Raw genomic sequence first — 6,589 nt, 5'->3', positions numbered from 1 at the left:
CCGGGCTCTGTATTAAACCGTTAACGCGCATTAATCTTCACATCAGCCCTGTAAAATCACCAGAGTTATTATCCTCATTTTTCAGAGGCTGATTCTAAGATTAAGACAGGTAAAGCGACTTGCCCGCAGTCACAGTTAGTGATGAATTTAGACTGGAACTCCGATGTTTCTTGACACTGAAATACCTCTGCTGCTGCGCATAAAGCTGACATCAAGGCCTGGAAAATGTCAAGAATACATTGCTCCCCGGTAGAAATTCACAAGGAAGGGGATATTGTGAATGAAAAGTGTAAAGATGTAAGGAAAGATGGTGGAGTGCAATACTTACTACAGACCCTCCCTGGATAGTGGGATACATCCCAATGGTCAGATCGGTGGCCCAGAGGCCATCAAGGATAATGAGAGGTTATATTACCATCCAGAAAGCCCCTACATGCCAATCCCTCTCAGGTGCCTAAAACTAAAGATATCCAAATCTGAGTTCGTTATTTCTTTTTCTTTCTTTCAAGGCAGGGTCTCACTCTATCACCCAGGGGCAAGATCATGGCTCTCTGAGGCCTCAATGTCCAGGGCTCAGATTCCTCCCGCCTCAGCCCCCGTAGTACCTGGACCACAGGCGTGTGCCACCGCGCCTGACTTTTTGTATTTTAGTAGAGATGGGGTCTCACTGTGTTCCCCAGGCTGGTCTGGAACTCCTGTGCTCAAGCGATCCTCCCACCTCGGCCTCCCAAAGTGCTGAGATTACAAGCGTCAGACACCGTGCCCAGCCTGAATTTATTGTTTCATCCCCCTTTATTAGTCTTTTAAGGAGTTTCACTGGGGTGAAAAAGAACCCTCTTCAACACACACGACACAACACACATCCCACACTGGACACAGCTCCATTCCATCCATTCCAATGAATAACACCAACTACTGGCTTCCCAAGCCAGAAGCTTCAAAGTCATCTTTGAATATACTTTTATTTTACTTGTGGTAAATACAAATGTTTTAACTTTTTATTATGGCAAATTTCCAATATATACTAAAGTAGACAGAACAATATAATGAACCCTCATATACCTATCATTCAGTTTCAACAATTATGACCTCACAGCCAATAGTTTATAATGATTTGACAAATGCCTATGAAATATGAACCATGTATCAGGTCCCAAGCCAGGCCCTAGGGATCTAAAGACGAATCAGATTTGACTGCATCTCACCTGGAGGAGATGACATCTGACCTGGGTTCTTGAAAGATGAACAAGAATTACCCAGAAGAACAAAGGTGTCCTCATTCATTCATTTTCTTTCATCAAATAATTACTATGTGTGAGGTACTGTCTTTGGTGCTAGCAACAGGTCAAGAAACAAGACACAGTTCCGTCTCTCATACAGCTTGAAATTTAACAAGGGAAAGAGACATTAAATATGTAATTAGGAATGTGATGAGTGTCTTGAAGGAGATGTACCGGGAGCTACGAGAGTGGGCTTAATTTGGCCTGGGAAGTTTAGGAGGCTTTCATAGGAAGTGACAATTCAGTGAGGGAAAGGGGTGAAGGAGCTAGAGGTCAGCCAGGAGAAGAGAAAAGTATTCTGAGTAGCAGGAGAAATACAGGAAGGTCAGTATGGGTGTTGATATAGTTTGGATATTTGTCCCTGATCAAATCTCATGTTGAATTGTAATCCCCAGTGCTGGAGGTGGGGTCTGGTGGGAGGTGTTCAGGTCATAGGGGTGGGTCTCTCATGGCTTGGTGCTGTCTTCCCCATGATGAGTGAGTTCTTGTGAGATCTGGTTATTTAAAAGTGTGTGGCATGGCCAGGCGTGGTGGCTCAGGCCTGTAATCCCAGCACTTTGGGAGGCCAAGGTGGGCGGATCAACTGAGGCCAGGAGTTCGAGAACAGCCTCGTCCACATGGTGAAATCTCATCTCTATTAAAAACACAAAAAAATTAGCTGGGCATGGTGGCAGGCACCTGTAGTCCCAGCTACTTGGAAGGCTGAGGCAGGAGAATTACTTGAACCCAGGAGGCGGAGGCTGCAGTGAACCGAGATCATGCCACTGCACTCCAGCCTGGGCAGAAGAGTGAAACTCCATCTCAAATAAATAAATAAATAAATAAATAGTGTATGGCACCTCTCCCCCTACACTCTCTTGCTTCTGATCAGCCATGTGAGATGCCTCCTCCCACTTTGCTTTCTGCCATGAGTAAAAGCTCCCTGAGGACTCCCTGGAAGCCAAGCAGATGCTGGTGCCATGTTTCCTGTATAGCCTGCAGAACTGTGAGCCGATTAAACCTCTTTTCTGTTTTTTTTTTTTTGGGACAGAGTCTCACTCTGTCCCCCAGGCTGGAGTGCAGTGGCGCAATCTCAGCTCACTGCAAGCTCTGCCTCCTCGGTTCACACCATTCTCCTGCCTCAGCCTCCCGAGTAGCTGAGATTACAGGCGCCCACCGCCACGCCCAGCTAATTTTTTGTATTTTTAGTAGAGATGGGTTTTCACCGTGTTAGCCGGGATGGTCTCGATCTCCTGACCTCGTGATCCACCCACCTTGGCCTCCCAAAGTGCTAGGATTACAGGCGTGAGCCACCATGCCCGGCCCTAAACCTCTTTTCTTTATAAATTGCCCAGTCTTAAGTATTTATTTATAGCAACACAAGAACAGCCTAACACAGGTGTGATAGTGGAGAATGGCATAAGATGAAATAGGAAGGTGGGAAAGTGCCAGATCAAGGAGGGCCTTATATGCTGAGCTAAGGGTTTGACCTTTATTTTAAGGGCAATGGAAAAGCATGGAAGGGTTTGAAGCAGGAGAGGGGCATGTTCACACTCGCATTTTAGAAGATCGCTTTCAGCTCCTGAGGAAGAATGGATAGGAGGAAAGCAAAATTGAAAGAATATAGACCAGTTAAGAAGCAAGAGACCAGGTTAAAGATGATGATGGCTTGGACTCTGGTGGTGGGACTAGGGATGGAGAAAATTGCATGGGTTTGATAAATATTCAAGAGGTAGAATTCCCAGACATCAGTGATCAATTGGTTATTAGCTATAGAATTGTAGATTTAAAAAATGACATCCAGATTTATTTTTGAGAAAATGAAAAAAAAATCCAGAAGTATCACCTGTTTACAGATAGCCCACCAAAATATTTGTCTTCCCAATCTCATTGAGCAGGAAGGCTGCAGTATTCAGGGAAATCTCTTCAGGTACGAAGGACATAGATTGCATGATGAGGTTGAAGGAAGGAGTCTAATTAGCTAGGGATGCCCATGTGCAGTTCACATGGGCATCTTTTTCCTTATGTATTTGACCCACAGGTAGTCTTCTTGAATTCTTGATCTCCTCTGAGGTCTGCAAAGTCTCCTGACCAATGGGGAATCAACCTGTGCCTTTCACCCACCCTTTCTCTAATGTAATCTCTTCCCTCTTCTGATGCTTTCTATGGTGTGGGAGCAACCAATGAATAGCCTATGAGCCACCTCAGATGCTGCATTTAGTTCTGACCAGTGTGGGTTCCTCTGAGGCAGCAGACTTTGAAAATTATTACCTTGGACCTATCAGGAAAAAATTGAATTATATTAGCAAAAAATTGAATTGAATTAGCAAATCCATCTAGAGTCACTTACCAAGAGTAGTGGCTTTATGCTATTTGGTTTGGTAGTTTAGCTAATTAGCATTACTAGGCAGTTGGCACCCAAGTCACCTATATGAAAATATAGAGCTTTCATCTCTATTAAAAGTAAAGACACTTCTGGAATGAAGGCAGCTTTATCCTCCACTATATATAAGTACTGCTTTGGTATTGCAATTTTTCTTATGATTGATCTGACACACCTCTTTTCTTCTTGATGGCAGTTTTCATTTGGAAAATCTGTAAGGAATAAAGTCTTCCCACATGCTACATGAAGTGGAATTCCTAAGTCAAAGACCTGGCAAAAACTTTCTCAATTCAATACCCTTCTTCAACAGAACTATTCTTTTGTTTGTTTATTATGAAGAGATGTGGGTCTCACTATGTTTCCCCAGCAGGTCAGGAACTCCTGCACTCAAGCAATCTTCCCACTTTGGTCTCACAAAGTGCTGGGATTACAGGGGTGAGCAGCCAAGCCTGGTTCAACAGGACTATTCCAACAACTACCTAGAAGAGTATAGGGTGAGAAGAGAAAAGGACTGAGAACTGAACTCTGGAATGCCAGTGTTTAGGAGCCAGCATAGAAAAAGACAGTCAAGAAGACAGTCTTTTTGGGGTATGGGAGGGGCAGGGATGGAAGGGAATGGGGAGTTGTTGATCAAAGGGTATAGTGTTCCCCAGTAGACAGGAGGAATAAGTTTTGATATCTGTCGAATAGCAGGAAGGCTAAAGTCAATAGCAATGTATTGTATATTTCAAAATAACAAGAATAAATTTCAAATGTCTCACCATAAAAAATTATAGGTAGGTGAGGTGAGGGATATGCTAATTAGCTTAATTAATCTTTCCACATTGCATACATATATCAAAACATCACATTGTACCCCATAAATGTATATTGTGATTTCCGATCAAAAATAATAATAAAAAAAGGAAATTGAAAAATAAAATGAAATTCTCTGGTAAAATGAATCTCTCAGGAAAAGAAAATATTCTGTTTTGTCTTTTTAATAAAAAGATGGTAGAGACTTGAACATTGGGTGTAAACTACTAAAAGATATCAGTAGATATGATGAATTTGAAAAAAAAGAAAAAAGATGAGAGATTGGGAGATCCTGGAGGTGATGAGAGAGGGTGGGATGAAAGGCTCACGTAAGAAAATTGGACACCTTACCTTTACAGACTGAAGGGAGAGGGGTGAGGAGAGGGGTGCATGTAGGGCAAAAGGTGGGAGTAGCGCAGAGGTTGGGGTATTTAATACCTAGTGATATCAATTTTTTTTTTTTTTGAGATGGAATCTTGCTCTGTCCCCCAGGCTGGAGTGCAGTGGCATGGTCTTGGCTCACTGCAACCTCCACTTCCCAGGTTCAAACAATTCTCCTGCCTCAGCCTCCTGAGTAGCTGGGATTACAGGCACCTGCCACCACGCCTGGCTAATTTTTGTATTTTTAGTAGAGACAGGGTTTCACCATGTCAGCCAGGCTGGTCTCGAACTGCTGACCTCGTGATCTGCCCACCTTGGCCTCCCAAAGTGCTGGGATTACAGGAATGAGCCACCATGCCTGGCCGATATCAATACTTTTTTTTTTTTTTTTTTTTTTTTGAGACAGAGTCTCGCTCTGTCACCCAGGCTGGAGTGCAGTGGCGCAATCTCGGCTCACTGCAAGCTCCGCCTCCCGGGTTCACGCCATTCTCCTGCCTCAGCCTCTCCGAGTAGCTGGGACTACAGGTGCCCGCCACCACGCCCGGCTAATTTTTTTTTATATTTTTAGTAGAGACGGGGTTTCACCGTGGTCTCGATCTCCTGACCTCGTGATCCGCCCGCCTCGGCCTCCCAAAGTGCTGGGATTACAAGCGTGAGCCACCGCGCCCGGCCAAGCCGATATCAATACTTTTAAACTCTTTAGCTGAGGAAGAGAAGGAGGTTTGGATGGGGAGCAAGAAAACCTTCACAAGATAAGTATTATCCCATCATGAACATCTGTTGTTGCCATTATTATCTGCCCAGTAACCCTTCCCCCTTTTGTTGGTAATAGCACATCTGTTTTCTTTGGAGACCCATCCCCTCCCCACTCTTTGTCCATGTGGTTCAGATGGGAATCATCGTAGTCCCACAACCCACTTCAGTGGTACGTTCCTAACCCGGGATTAGCCTATCTAAGTTAAAGTGATCAATTCAGAGATAGGCACATGACAAAATTTGAACCAGTGAACAATCAGATCCAGGAATTTTCCTGGAACTATTGGGCAAGAGGTGCTGATAGAACATAAGCCTGAGGGACAAGTTGCCACAAGGAAGGATGAACCTTCCTAAGAATGAAGCTAACTCAAAGAAAGCAAAGCAAGGGATGGAGACAGCTGTCTAACAATATCAATTTAACCTGTAGATTTACCTTTTCCATGAAGTTGAAATCTGCCCATAGATTTTTTTAGCTCTTTAAATCAATAAATTCCCTTTTTGCTTGCATTACTTTAAGTTGGATTTTTTATTTTTTTCTACAGCATCTTGCTCTGTCGCCCAGGCTGGAGTGCAGTGGTGCGATCTAGGCTCATGGCAACCTCCGCCTCCCAGGTTCAACTGATTCTCCTGCCTCAGTCTCCCAAGTAGCTGAGATTACAGATGCCTGCCACCACACCTGGCTAGTTTTTTGTATTTTTAGTAGAGACAGGGTTTCATCATGTTGGCCAGGCTGGTTTCAAACTCCTGACCTCAAGTGATCCACCCGCCTCGGCTTCCCAAAGTTTAGGGATTACAGGCATGAGCCACTACGCCGGCCCAAGTTGGGTTTTATTACATGCAACCAAGAGTTACAATGCATGTGAATACACGTAGCAGATATTGTCTATTGGTGCTCATTCTCACATCCACTTTTCTACATCTTCTCTGCACCGCCAGGGCTGGAAATCTGAATACCACGTTTCTCAGACTCCCTTGTCAGCTTGGCTCCAATTAGGTCTGAAGGGAAGAGAAAGGA

The sequence above is a fragment of the Symphalangus syndactylus genome, chromosome 6 (genome assembly GCF_028878055.3).
Source record: "Symphalangus syndactylus isolate Jambi chromosome 6, NHGRI_mSymSyn1-v2.1_pri, whole genome shotgun sequence".
Lineage (NCBI taxonomy): Eukaryota > Metazoa > Chordata > Mammalia > Primates > Hylobatidae > Symphalangus > Symphalangus syndactylus.
This window is presented reverse-complemented; position numbering follows the sequence as displayed.